At 45.6% G+C, this 14,886-nt stretch overlaps 1 protein-coding gene across 3 annotated transcripts in view; it reads left to right on the forward strand.

Annotated features, from left to right (window-relative positions):
* Window positions 1-939: 939 nt before the first annotated feature.
* Window positions 940-14,886, forward strand: part of LOC125943852 (uncharacterized) — a 378,186-nt gene continuing 364,239 nt past the window's right edge. For all 3 annotated transcript variants that reach the window (XR_007465941.1, XR_007465942.1, XM_049663393.1), the window contains exon 1: window positions 940-1,037. The gene's annotated coding sequence lies outside the window, so the exon portion shown is untranslated. The remainder of the gene's footprint in view (window positions 1,038-14,886) is intronic.

The raw sequence follows: 14,886 nt of genomic DNA on the forward strand, positions 1-14,886 counted from the left end.
GATTGCGCATTTTTGCGTGAGAAAACAAACATATAAGTTATAAGGCGTTGCATTCTTCGGATTGGTTGTGAGTGCCTCAAATGCGCTCTCAAGTTTTCTCTTGTCACAGAGCAGAAATAATGAAAATTAGAAGCGTAATACTCAGCAAAAGTGCTCTCCTCGAACAATCCTTAAAAATATGTATATGAAAATCGCTAAAAAGCAAATTCTTTAATTGCTGGTGTCAAAAGATTGGTGTATAATTCAGCACGAATAATGGCGGTCGCACACAGTTTTCGGAGAAGTATAAGTAAATTTGGATCGGTTGCTGTAGGCTATGCAAATGACGTAGTGTACATTCACCACGGAGTCTTGAACTGCTAAAAATTCATAATAGGGAAATAGAAAACAAAAAGATGAGAAATTAATACAGGATAAATTAAGAAACCAATAAAAAACTTTTCTAGTGCCTCCTCAACTTGCACTTGAAAGTATAGTATTAAGTGCAGACTTTGACGTTATTACTGCCTGGGTCGAAATCAAAGCAGCAATGATAATTTCCTAGCCGATTTTGGCCGCTTTAACGCCGTATTGGATGTCTCCAATAATTTCGCCCTTCTTGTGATTATTGTTTGTTGCACGATGCACACGGGCGTCTTCAAGGGCGTCTGTTTTACTGCAATGTGCGAAGACAAAAGATGTGTTATGATCTGAAATAATTTTAGCGGTTGCTTTACACGTCAGCGAACAACAGCTATTCAGTCTAAATTTATTCGTAAAACATCATCGCAAGCGAAATCAGTCAAGAAATATAATTTGAATTCCTGCTTTGAATGTCAGCGCGAAGAGGTGTGGCCTAGTGCGCCATCACGTTCCCAATGACGCACGCTCTAGCACACAGGTTCAGTCATCCAGATGGCTTCGACGTGACGTGTGCAATGATGCAAGCACTAGGCTGATATTTAGTCCGCCACAACCGTGGAGCCGCCGTGTCGTCGGGGAAGCGTGCTCGTCTCGCGCACAGGAGGCCCGGTTTCGATTCCCATCCAGACCGAATTGTATGAAATTTCCTTTTCAAAGCCATTGATTTACATTGTTTATAGGAACGCTCCTGAGAAATGTGACGCCATTCCGAGAGTTTCTAACACGTTTTTACTCTTTGAACCTTCGGCCATTTTTGGTGACATCTTTTGGTTACGCGGACTACGACGGATGTTCGGATAATGGGGCGTATAATGATTTCGCATTAAAAGCAAGGTACAGTAATGTGCACCGGAACATTGCGGTGAGGCCAGGTTTGCCCCCTCCCCCAGTTTAGTAGAGGACATTTTTTCAGCATCTGCCATGTGTTCGGTTTGCATATGCGATGATTAAGGTATTCAGTTGCTGTACCTATGCACGAAGAAACGAGAGGTTTCCCATGCTTTCATTTATGCCGTGTCTGATTGTTCTACATATGTCGTTAAATTCTCCCTCTCTATAGCGTCTGTATGATATTTCTTTTTCTGCTTTTGTTTGCTGTCGTTACTACCGAAGTGTAAAGTTGTTTCTGCTTGTGAACCGGTGTCGAAAATTTGATACCATTTTTTGTGTGTGCGTAGTGAGATGGCTAAGAAATTGGCAAAGCTCGAAAAGGAGTTGAAGGCAGAAGCGCTTCGGCTTAAAGATGAATTCGGACATGAAATTAAGACATTGCGAGAAGGGATTGAAAGAGAGCTGAGAGCAGAAATCCGTCTTTTGCAAAATGAGCACCAAAGCATCGCAAAAAGTCTTGATTTTGCACATGAGTCTATAGAAGACTTGCAAAAGAAATTTGAGGCCGAAAGTTCAAAAAATGCTGCGTTACAGAAAAAGAATAAAGGTCTCAAGGAAAGGCGCACATTCTTGGAAACTCGAAATGAATAACTTGAGAGGCTTATTTTAGTATTGAATACTAAAGCAATACTAAAGAGGGCAATGAAGGCTCGGATTACTAATTTCTGATGTTGAGCTAGATAACACAGCATCGATATACGTAGACGAACACCTCTGCCCGGCTCTAAAGAAGTTGCTTGGCATGGCTGTGAGCGGAAACATGACAGCCACTGGAAGTCGGTTTGAACCTTCAATGGAAAAACCTTCGCCAGGTAGTCTGGGACTTCTGATGCCATAAAGATTGTTTGCGAGGACGAGATTGAAAAGATAATTTAAACAGTGTGTTATTTTTTGTTTTTGTTTTTTCGGCTGACTGCAATGACTGCAAATTACCAAGAGTCTGTCTCACCTAATCTGACTACCTTTTGCTCTAGGTCCATAAACTCTGTACAGCATATTAATATAGGATCCGCTCAAGGGAAACACGACACTATTACATACTTACTAAGTGAATTGCCTTTTAAATTTGAAATAGTTATGACGACAAAGACATGGTATAACAAAGGATTTGATACTTTGTGTCTTGAAGGATACAAAAATTTCTTTATTAACCGCACAAATCGGCGTAGACGTGGTTTCGCTCTTTACACTGATAACTCTAAAAACTTTGAAATCCTACCAGAATACTCTGCAATTAACGATGACTACGAATTTTTATGTGTAAAAAATAGCTCTGAGCTTGCTACTATGGTGTATCGCCATCGAAACAGCAACCTATTGTTGTTTATGAATTATTTTGAGGCATTGTTAGAATACGCTCGCTCGAATAAATTTACATTATTTGTGCAGGTGATTTAAACATAAATGTTCTTGATGACAGACCTATTGTACGTGACTGTACTACGAGGCTACTTTCATCAGGCTTTGTTAATATAGTCAAAACACCTACCCGAGTAACGGTGTCCACGTCGTCTGCGATAGACTTGCTAATTACAAACTGAGAAACTAATTCGTGACGCCAGTACATTAGCAAAATAAATTTGCGACCATTATCCAATTTTTATACGTTATGATACTCCTGGGAAAACCGGAAAACGTCAGTGCGACACAGTTACTGTTAAGTGTATCTCCGATGATGTTTTAGAGGCTTTAAAAACTAATATCTCTTCGCAAGATTGGTCTTGCGTATAAAAAATAAATCTTAATGACGGATATTTAGAATTTCTGGAGACATTTATGAACATTTACATGATGCATTTTCCTCTTAAAAATTTTACACCACCCTGAAAAATAAGAAAAACGTGGGTGACGCCTGCACATAAAAGAGAAGTAAATCGCAAAAACAAGATTTTTCATGCTTTCTTAAAGACAAGATGTCCTACTGCACTGAACAATTTCAAAGAAGTTAGAAATAAGCTAAATGCGGAACTACGGTGTCATAAGGCAACTTATTACGAAAATATTTTGGTAACATTTCAAACAAGGACTACTCTGCAGCATGGAATGCAGTAAATAAAGTTGTAGGCCATACATGAAAAAATGCGTCTCCGGAAAAAATAACGCACGAAAACAGAATGTGTACTGGTGATGCTCTCGCAGAAGTTTTTAATAAGCATTTCATTGCTAATAACACTCCTGCTACAATTCCCTTACTCGGCGATGACTTGGCGAACATCTGCGATGAGAGTGTGCTCCATCATCCCACGGATGAAGTTGAAGTTTATAGGACTTTCATGTCTTTAAAGAATACGAGAGTGCTAGACATAGACAACCCCCAAATTAAAGCAACCAAAACAATACCTGAATGCATAGTGCCCGTACTTGCATACATATACAATTTGTTGGTGGTGGCGTGGAGCAGAGGTAGAATACCCGGCTTCAAATCTGAAGGCCGCAAGCTCGAATCCTACTCCAGTCCACTACATTTCCTGGCATGGAGTGGTGCCTGACACCGGAAAGAAAAAAAAATATACATATTGCGGAGAGCTAGTGGGGCTATATTAGTTCAGGCGCAACCAAACTAGGAAGGTCTACTAAGCTTCATCAAAGTCACACCCTCACCAGAACAGGAATTGACCTTCCTGTTGCAGTACTCGGCCCCTACCTCCCTCATGACTCCGACAATTAACCCATGGCCCTCAGTCCCCAGCGGCTGCGGCGCACCTGACCAAAGCGGCCGGTCAGACCTACTACGCGGCAGAGGGTGCTATGAATCTCTGGGTCCGGACAGGCCGCCAATGGAAACTGAACCTGGCAACGCTCAACACGCGCACTATATCGAGTGAGGCTAGCTTAGCAGGACTATTTGAAGAATTATCAGGCATTGCCTGGGATATTATTGGCCTTAGTGACGTTAGAAGAACTGGTGAGGCTTACACAGTGCTGACTAAAGGACACGTCCTCTGCTACAGAGTTCTTCCAGATTAGAGAGAATCCGGGGTAGGATTTCTAGTCCATAACAACATAGCGGGCAACATTGATGAACTCTACAGCATTATTGAGAGGGTAGCAGTCGTCGCAATAAAGCTGAATAGGAGGTACAAAATAAAGGTAGTAGAAGCCTACGCCACAACCTCTAGTCACGATGATGAATAATTAGAACAGCTTTATGAGGACGTTGAATTAGCAATGAGAATAAACGAATGAACTTTTATTTCCCATTTTAAGAAAGGGGAGGGGCTGGGGGGAGAGAGGGAGGCCTGTGTGTACCAGTATTAGCACCTTCTGCTGCCAGACGTCCGCCTACCAGGCGTACGCTACCTCCTCAGCCCACCTCAGGACTCCGCCCTGCAGGGTGGGATCGGAGCTGCACAGGGCAGTCTCCCACAGCTCTTCGCTACTAAATATGGTTGGAGGTTGCGGGGGGGGGGGGATATTTGATTGTGCATTTCCACATGATATGGGAGAGATCGGCTGTCTGGACAGGGCAGAAGCGAGACTTGGGTGTCGGGTATGTGTCGGAAAAGAATAAGTGCAAAGTGCGTGGGGTAAGAAAAGAGCGAGTTTGTAGTTGGCGCCACAATATTTCTCTCTGGAGAGTGCTCGACACAGAGAGAGGTGTCGAAATAACTTTAGGCGTCTTTATTGGTCTGTTGTTGGGAGTCATTGGGTTCTAAGGTAAGGCCCAAATTTCCGTCTACTCGGTCCGTGAACCCTCGAGCAGCAGCATGAGCCATTTCGTTGCCTGATAGTCCTTGATGTGCTGGAGTCCAGATGAGAGCGATGTAATTTTTCGGCGGGTGAGCGACTACTATAGATTGGGCGAGGTTTGTAATGTAGCCACTAATGAAGTTCCGGATAGCAGTCTTCGAGTCACTGATGATGACATCGCAATCAGGTAGCCCCGATGCGAGTGCAATGGCGGCCTCTTCTGCGTCGCCCGCTGAGGTGGTCTTGACTGATGCTGAACGAACAGTGTTGCCCTGCTTGTCTACGACCACTAGAGCATAACTATGTTTAGTGTTATAGGCTGCGGCATCCACATAATAGACTCCTTCCGCCTGTCCATAGCTGCATTGTAGTGCCTTGGCTAGAAGTTTCCGGCGTTCGATGTGAAATTCGGCGTGCGTGTTTCTGGGTAGGGGTTGGATGTGGTATTGGCCGTGTATGTTTCTAGGAAGTTGATGTCGCTTGTTCTCGTTCAGTGGTGGAGCGTAGTGAAGTTGTCTCAGGATGTCACGCCCAGCTTCAGCGGTGGAGTCTGATATTGCGATGATAGATGTCCTTCGGTTAATTCTTCAAGGGTATTAATTGTGGCTGTGGCCATCACCCTTTGTGTGGATGCATCTAATCCGAACACCAAGAGCGACTTTGTGTATCTTGCGGATCAAGCAGTTTACAGTATCCGCTTCCTTCCTAGAGAGTGAGAGATATGGTAGTACGAAGGCGATTTTGCTTAGGACAAAAGCTTGGATGAGCTGAATCAGTTCCTTCTCTCGAAGCCCTCCATGTTTATTGGAGATCCTTCCTATGAGGCGTAGCGTGTTATCTACTGCTGTTTGTAGTGCTTGCAAGGTACGCTGATTTGCTCGGTTGCCTTGAAGGTGAAGTCCTAGCACCCTTATCCTGTCTACATGTGGTATGGAGTGCCCATCAACCGTGAGTTCGATATTCGGGGGCGATGTCCTGAAGCGTCTCGTGGGAGGCAGAAGGAGAAGCTCTGATTTGGTGGGGGAGCACCTAAGATTCAAGTCATGACCTACTCGTTCGATCTGGTCAATGGCTGTTTGGAGGGTGTCTTGGATGTGCCCGTCCACACCTCCGGTCATCCACAGCGTAATATCGTCTGCGTACACTGTGAATCGGAGGTCGGGAATCATTTTGAGAGCGAAAGCTAAAGGCCGCATAGCCAAATTGAAGAGGAGAGGGGAGAGTACTGCCCCTTGGGGCGTACCAGTGCTTCCTAAACGTATTTGATCTGATTGTTCGCTGCCTAATTGGAGCGTTGCAGTGCGCTTCGTGAGGAAGCTGCATATATAGCGGTATATTCGCTCTCCACAGTTTATAGTGTTAAGTTCGCGTAGAATGGCCTAGTGGAACACATTATTGAAGGCTCCCTTGAGGTCGAGGCCGAGCAACGCTTTTGTGTCACGTACGTCGCTCTGTTCAATAATGTCGTGTTTGAGCCTTAGCATGACATCCTGGCAAGAAAGAGACTTGCGAAATCTAGTCATTTCCCATGGAAACAAGCGATTATCTCCGATGTATTTGGAGAGGCGTAGGAGGATTACGTGCTCCAAGATCTTCCCTATGCATGAGGTGAGAGAGATGGGACGGAAGTTATCAATGTGAATTGGCTTATTCGGCTTGGGAATGAAGGTCACCTTGGCTGCTTTCCATTGTTGAGGTATCTCGCCCTCTTCGAGACAGTGGTTGTAATACTCGGTGAGTTTGCGTATGAATTGCTCATCGAGGTTGCGAAGCGTCTTACTTGTCACAGAGTCTGGACCTGGTGCCGTGATGGTTCGCACATGGTTGAGGGCATGTCGAACCTCCGCTTCGGTGATGGGTCTGCAAAGTTCCTCATTGGGTTCACTAGTATAGTCGGGCATAGGGATTTGCATAGGAGTTGCATACGTTTGGAAGCCAAGTTACTGAACATCGTCGGCAGGTCTGCTGCATGTTCATGTAGCACTTTATTGATCTGGTGGTTATTATGCGTCCTAGACGTGGTGGGGTGGAGCAGGTGCCGCAGGAATTGCCAGGTCTTTTTAGTGCTAAGATGACCATGCGCTTCTTCGCAAACCTGAGTCCATTGCTGTGCCGCCAATTTGATAGTGTATTGTTCAATCTGAGAGTTCAATTTGGCGATTCTGATTCGGAGTTTGTGATTGTAACGGGCTGTTAGCCATTTCCTGAGTAAGACTTGCTTCGCTTTCCACATATGTAGGAGCTTCGAATCAATTGTTGCCAAGGGTGTATCTAACGGGAGAGTGGTGGTATGTGCCTCTACATCTGCTTGTAAAGCGTTCGCCCATTGCTCTATGTCAGTAATGTCTTCTTCGTTGGTGTTGGAGCGAGATTTTCTGAATTCCGTCCAACTGGTAAGCCTGAGTGCTTTCGTGGCCAGTGGTATGTGCTTGAAATTTTCGCGAAGTTCGAGGATGTAATGGTCGCTTCCTAAGTTGTTTTGGAGTTGTTTTGGAGGTAAGTTGTTTTGGACGTCGCCTGGGTGATGCGGTGAGTTAGGGTGAGGTTGGGAGATGTATCCCTACTGACGCTATTTCCTAGCCGGGTAGAAAGCGTGAAGTTATTGTGGATGGTGAAACCATGATTCTGTATGTGCTGCCACAGAGTTATTCCCTTAGGTGTAGATGCAGAGTGGCCCCACATTTGAAGGGCGGCATTGAAGCCACCCATTACGACAAGCGGCTGTTTATTGGCCTTAGCTTTGGCTTGAGCAAGCATGTGCTCAAAGCGGTGTTGTCAAGCATTGAGAGTGCTGTAAACGTTCAACACGTATAGGGTGGGTTGTTTGAGACGTTGAGGTAGAATTTCCTCGAGCTGCCTTGAGCAATTGCCTTGAGCTGTTTGATTTCGGCTTAGAGCATTTCGTTCTGATTAAGAAAGTATTTGATGAGAGCTATCAGCATCTAGTGAGGAGCTGCTATTGTGGGATACTACCCCTGCCCAACTCACCTTTGTATGGTTGATGGGCAGTCTCTCCTCGTTGCGTGGAGTCAGCGGAGGCCAAGCTTGCTTCGATGATAGGCCCTGGGGCGCTGTTGCAGAGTTCTTGCGGCCAGAGCTGCTCTGCGGCTTCTCTTGTCCTCGGTGTTGGTTGGAGGCCTGTATATTGTTCCTGGCTAGAAGTGTCAGTTTAGTCTCTGGTGGTGCGGGCGAAGGTGTCCGTGGTTTGTAACGAAGTCTGCACTCTGATGAACCAGTCTCCTGTGTTTCGTTGCAGATGATGCAAGTAGGGGTGCAGCTGTGGTCCTCAGGAGGATCTGGCGTGCCGCATTTTGGGCAGAGACATATTGTCACATTAGGGCAGACATCTTGACGATGGCCAAGCTGCCGGCACTTAGCACACGCCTCCACGTTTTGCCGATATGGTCGGCAGCGGAGGTCTGTGCGCAGGTAATCAATGTAGAAGGGGACCTTTGAGCCTTCGTAAGTGACCAGGATGGAGTCCGTGGAGCCCATTCTTCGAGCAGCTAGGATCTCGATTGTTGGATTGGAGTCTCGAAGTTTAACCAACACGTTCCCCTCCACCAGGGAGGCAGGCAGCTTGATGGTGCCCCTACACGAATTTTTGGGATCTGTCACGTGCGTGGAGACCTCGTAGCTCTTGTCCATGATAGTGAGGGCGGCGATATTCAAGTAGCCATCACCCCTGTTCATGCAGGGGGTGCTTATGATGATTGTGTTGTTAATCTCGTTGGCCCAAAGTCGATCTAGCGATGTTGCAGCCGCGGAGAGGCCTGTGGACTTCATGACGATGTCACGGAGAGAGACTGGATGTATATTAGTGCAGTTGACACCGCCATGTACACGAAGAATGATTTTGTATTCAGCGGCAGGGAGTGAAGGAGGACGAGGCAGAATGTGGCTTACTGGCGGTAAAGTTTTGAGGGTGCTTGGCGAAGTGGGCGAAGGCCTCTTGGTGGCGGAGTAAACAAATTTCTCACGCCAATCGAGGATCTCTTCTGGAGTCATGTTGACAGCATCGACGACGTCGTCTTAGCTCATGTCTGCTGCAGCTGCTACCGCCGACGCACACTGCTAGCTCTGCGCGGCAGGGGTGCGGGGGTGCGGATGTTGCGAAGAATCGGCGATGAATTTAAGATGGCAAGTCCGATTTCCGCTCAAGAGGTGTCGTTCGACAGCGGGAGACTTACAGCACCAGTGGTCCAAAAATCACAATAGTCGATACAATAATTTGGAAACAACACACGAAAGAAGTCGGAGCCGATGCATCACCAGGAGCCACAGGTAGCTTCGTCGTCGTCTTCTTCCAAGCAATGAGAAAGTTGAAAACTCAATGTACTGTAGTCCTGGGCACTTCGATGCAAAAGTGGGGAAAAAGCAAGCTGGTAAGCAAGCAATTGGCAACAACGGCATCCATTCTAGGAATGCAAGAGATGTTAGTAGAATTCGTAGAAATGAATAGGCTCCAAATAATGAATACCTTCTTCAGGAAGCGCAGCAACAGGAAGTTGACCTGGAAAAGCCCTAATGGAGAAACAGGGAGTGAAATAGATTTCATACTCTCTGCCGATGCAAGCATAGTGCAGGATGTAGAAGTGTTAGGAAATGTAAAGTGCAGTGACCATACGTTAGTGAGGTATAGCATTTCTCTCAATTTGAAGAGAGAAAGAGTGAAATTAGTCAAGAGGAAACATGCCAACCTAAAGGCAGTAAGGGTAAAAGCACACCAATTCAGGCTGGTGCTCGCAAAGAAATACGCAGCTTTAGAAAAGGAAGATAAAGACAACATAGAGGTAATGAATGAAACCTTAACTAGGTTGATCTCAGAAGCAGCAATTGAAGTGGGAGGTAAGGCACCAAGGCAACCAGTAGGTATGCTCTCCCAAGAAACAAAGGACCTAATAAAGAAACGGCAAAACATGAAAGTGTCCAACTCAAGAGATCAGATAGAATTCGCTGAACTGTCAATACTGATCAACAAGAAAAAAGTATGTGATATTCACAATTATAACGTGGGTAAGATTGAGGAAGCTGTAAAATTTGAACGCAGCATTAAATCAGTAAGGAGAAAGCTTGGAATAGGACAAGGCAAAACAAGGCAAAATGTATATACTGAAAGATAAGCATGGTAATATTATCAGCAATTTCGATGACATAGTAACTGCAGCCGGAGAATTCTATGCTGGCCTGTACAGTGTCCAAAACAGCCAAGCTACTTTCATTGGAAATAGTGGTGAACCGGATAAAGAGGCTCCTTCTATAACTAGCGATGAAGTTAGACGGGCCTTGAAAGACACGACCAGGAGAAAAGATGCTGGAGAAGATGGAATAACAGATTTATACAAAGATGAAGGAGGTATCATGCTTGATAAGCTTGCGGCCCTTTATACGCAATGGCTCACAACTTCAAGTGTACCAGAGAGCTGGAAGAACGCCAACATTCTACTAATCCATATGAAGGTAGACGTTAAAGAATTGAAAAATTATAGACCCAGTAGCTTGCTTTCAGTATTGTATAAAATACTCACCAAGATAATTTCCAATAGAATCAGGGCAACACTTGACTTCAGCCAACCAAGAGAACAAGCTGGCTTCAGGAAGGGATATTCTACGATGTATCACATCCATGTCATCAATCAGGTGATCGAGAAATCTGCGGAGTACACTGAACCTCTCTATATGGCTTTCATAGATTATGAAAAGGCATTTGATTCAGTAGAGATACCAGCAGTCATAGAGGCAATGCGTAATGAAGGTGTACAGGAGGCATACGTGAATATCTTAGCAAATATCTACAAGGATTCCACAGCTACCTTCGTTCTCCACAAGAAAGGTAGAATGTTACCTGTCAAGAAAGGGGTTAGGCAAGGAGACACGATCTCTCCAATGCTATTCTCTGCATGCTTAGAAGAATTATTCAAGCTGTTAGACTGGGAAGGCTTAGAAGTGAGGATGAACGGCGAATATCTCAAGAACCTTCGGTTTGCAGATGACATTGTCCTATTCAGCAACAATGGAGACGAATTACAGCAAGTGATTGACGACCTTAATCGAGAAAGTGTAAGAATTGGGTTGAAGATGAATATGCAGAAGAGAAAGATAATGTTGGATAGCCTGGCAAGAAAGTAACAATTTAGGATCGCCAGTCCGCCTCTAGAGTCTGTAAAAGAGTACGTTTATCTATGTCAATTACTCACAGGGGACCCTGATCATGAGAAAGAAATTTACAGAAGAATAAAATTGGGTTGAAGTGCATACGGCAGGCATTACCGAATACTGACTGGGAGTTTATCACTGTCGTTGAAAAGAAAAGTGTACAATTATTGCATTCTACCGGTGCTAACACATGGGGCAGAAACTTTGAGGTTAACAAAAAATGTCACAGTTTCGCCATAAGGGCGAAGCAATGAATGCGATAGCAACACAGCAATGTCATACGAAGTAAGGTGAGCGGCTTTGGTAGCAATATGAATTGTAGTAAACATTAGCTGATAAAGCAAGCAGGTGTGCTGCGGCGTAAGTAGACCGACGTGAAGAGAGACTCGATGACCACGAGAAGGCGAGTGTGAAACGGCGGTGATGATGAGAAGCGCTTCCCCTGGGCAGCGCGTGCGAAGGGACACATCTGTAGCGCTGCACTGCCGATCCGGGCAGCATTACATGTGTAGCGTGCGTTGGAAAATGTGGCCCGGCTATTACTAACTGAATGAACAAGCTTGGTGTGAGCGCGCACAAACAAACATGAATAGATCACATTGAATGACTGCAGACAACGACTGTCAAAACGCTGGCAGCAAGCACATACGCTGCAGCGGGCGAAGGTACGTACTTGCGGTCTATCGCTTCAACAGAAACTGAGCGGCGAATGCACAGTGCATAAAGGTCAGAGCCGTGTGGAGATAAGAGATGGTGCGGGCGAGCGACGAGCGCGGTTGTTGGCAGAGTAGAAGTGCCCCCCCCCGCTCCCTCCGGCGCTGGGCGCTGGCTTCCCGCTTCCTTGCTTGCGCGTGGGAGATTGAGTGCGTTCGCTCTCCGTGATAGCGCGCGTCCCCCCACGCTTCCGCTCGGGCATACGGCGCGCGGCGAAGATTTTATCTATACGGAACCTCACGACGACGGCAGAAATCCGGTTGAAGTGTCCATATAATTGCTATCGCAAAAGGTTGAGAACAAGTTAAGGACCGCACAAAGAGCGATGGAACGAAAAATCTTACGACTCACGTTAACAGACAGGAAGAGAGCGGTGGGAATCAGACAACAATCGGGGATAGCCGATATTCTAGTTGACATTGAGTGTGCGAAGTGGAGCTGGGCAGGCCATCTAATGCGTAGGATGGATAACTGGTGGACCATTAGGGTTACAGAATGGATACCAAAAGAAGGGAAGCGCATTCGAGTTTGGCAGAAAACTAGATGGGGTGACGAAGTTGGGAAATTTGCAGGCGCAAGTTCGAATACGCTAGCGCAATAAAGGGGTAATTGGATATCGCAGAAGGAGGCCTTCGACCTGCAGTGTACATAAAATATAGGCTGAGGATGATGATAATTTGTCGATAAAACTAGGTGAATTTACCAGATGCAATGAAACGATCAAAAGTGTCTGTTGTATATGAAGGCGGAGGCAAAAACGTGCCTAAAATTTTCGACCTATATCTATCATACCTATCTTTGCTAAACCCTTTGAAAAAATCCTGCATTATTGGCTCAATCACTTTCTTTCAGAGGATACAGCTTTTTTCAGAATCAGAACATGGTTTATGTAAGGGACGATAAACTGAATCGGCATTATTAGAATTGAAAGAACATGTACTAATAAACATTCAAAAGAAACTAATAAAAGCATTTCATTCACTGGACCATAAAATTTTAGCACACCAATCTGTTGAGTACGTGGTAAACCCTTATCTTTGATTAAATCTTACCTTACAAACAGAAGCCAGTATCTATGTATCGGCACGCACAAATCATCCTTACTAACAATAACTTCAGGCGCACCCCAAGGAAGTATATTGGGATCGCTTCTGTTTAATGTTTACATAAATAGAATAACTAACATTGATTTGACAGTACGCCGCAGGGGCGTCTGCGTCAGCAGGCGTTCGGTGACTTTCCACACCACGTACCCGAGCACATGAGGGTTGGACATCCCCGCGTGTAGACGTGGGCGGCTGAGCCGTGTCTCCGGAAAGGGGGATCCTGGGGTTGAGCCGATGCCGAGTGGTTGGACCTTTAAGGCCCCCCGGCAGAGGCAACACCTTTCAGCCTATGCTTCACAAATGCGGCACCCCTGCGCTGACCCACCCAGGGGAAATCGACAGTTGCCTTTTCCTGTCCTCTTCTTCAATCTTCGTCTTTCTCTCTCAATTTCAATCGATCCTGTCTTCTTTTAACTTCCATTTACTTCTAATTTCCTAGGCAGCTAGGGTTAGCCTTGTGTGGGTAGCCAACCTTGGATATTCCATATATGGGTATAGTGGCGGCATACAGCTGGCGTTTGTAGGGCCTATCTTTTCCAAGTCTGGCAGCGTCGCCTCGTTGGGCTCCATGGTGGGTGGCTGGCGCTGCTGCCTAAACATTCACGTATACTTATGGCAAGTTCATTCCCCCGACTCCTTTATCGCCGTCTGAGACGAAGGCGCACCGAAGAAGTTTTCAAGTTTTTTGGCCGAAATACTGACAATTTTCCTCGATTTCATGTGATCCATTCTGAGAAAAAGAAAAGGCAGCGAGAATGTTCTCACCTTTTCTGGTTGCAAAAACACGGACTGACGCTTTTGGGCCAGGTTATCAAGATTCCAGGCTCCGGTGACTGTTTGGTACACACAGTGAGCCGGCGGTGAAGTGCTGCTCCGTCATCTCAGAACAAGGGGCCATCGACCTCCGGGCTGGTGGCCTCCAGGGCCTCATCCCTAGAGACGAGGCTTTCGCGTCAAACCATCCGCTCGCAAGAGCGCGTGTTCCACAAGAGGCAATGGATGAATATCATGACACGGTCATGATATTATAGGTCATGGTCATGACCATCATAGGTAATAGGTCATAACATGAATATCATCACATGTGTGTCATGTGGGTCATGAAACAGCTGCCAATGTCTTGGTGTTCTCATGGTCGTTTCATTACCTTGGTAGCTACCAAAATTGGCATAGTGTGACAACAGTGTGTGATGGACATAAATGATAAACAACCGCCTAAAATGACAATAATCCAGCGAGAAATCTTTAACACTCAAAAACCACTGAAATGGGATCTGACGTGGGTACTAAGTGAAGGAAACATTTAAGGATAGTGGTAGAAGCCATAGTAATGACCATGACTCAGCAAACATGCCAATGACACACCAAAAAAATATTGACACTCAAAAATCAATGCAATGGGTTCGGATGTGTTATTCAGTGACGGAAAATGCTAATGGTTCATGGTCTATGTCGTGTTCATCAACATGACTAAGGCTTTCGCCTTAAGGTCTCTTAGGCGTAGCTAAAGGGACTCCTGAGGACTCATGATATGAAGACAAAACATGCGTGTCATGTAGGTCATGAAACCGCGGCCTACGTGTTGGTGCTCTCATGATGGTTTCGTTAACTTGGTAAGCTCCCCGCACACTGCTTCGCCTAACATCGATTCCCATTTAGCGTGGGATCTGCCAGCTTTTTAAATGAAGGTTACGTCGTGGGCCTGTTGGCATTTCATATAAGCTTCTGAATATGCGATTAGTTTACAGCTGACTTAGAGTACCTTTGTAGGAAAGGGTTCGATGGATGAGGTGAATTAAAATTTGCCTAGAATCTACTGAGACTTCCTTCGCCGCATTCCCAAATAAAGAATGTCGTCTAGGAACATTTTGTAGATGAGCGGCTACAAAGATCTGGCCGCAAGAGAGGGTTCTTCGAGTGATGTCAT

Source organism: Dermacentor silvarum, chromosome 3, assembly GCF_013339745.2.
Source record: "Dermacentor silvarum isolate Dsil-2018 chromosome 3, BIME_Dsil_1.4, whole genome shotgun sequence".
Classification (NCBI taxonomy): Eukaryota; Metazoa; Arthropoda; class Arachnida; order Ixodida; family Ixodidae; genus Dermacentor; species Dermacentor silvarum.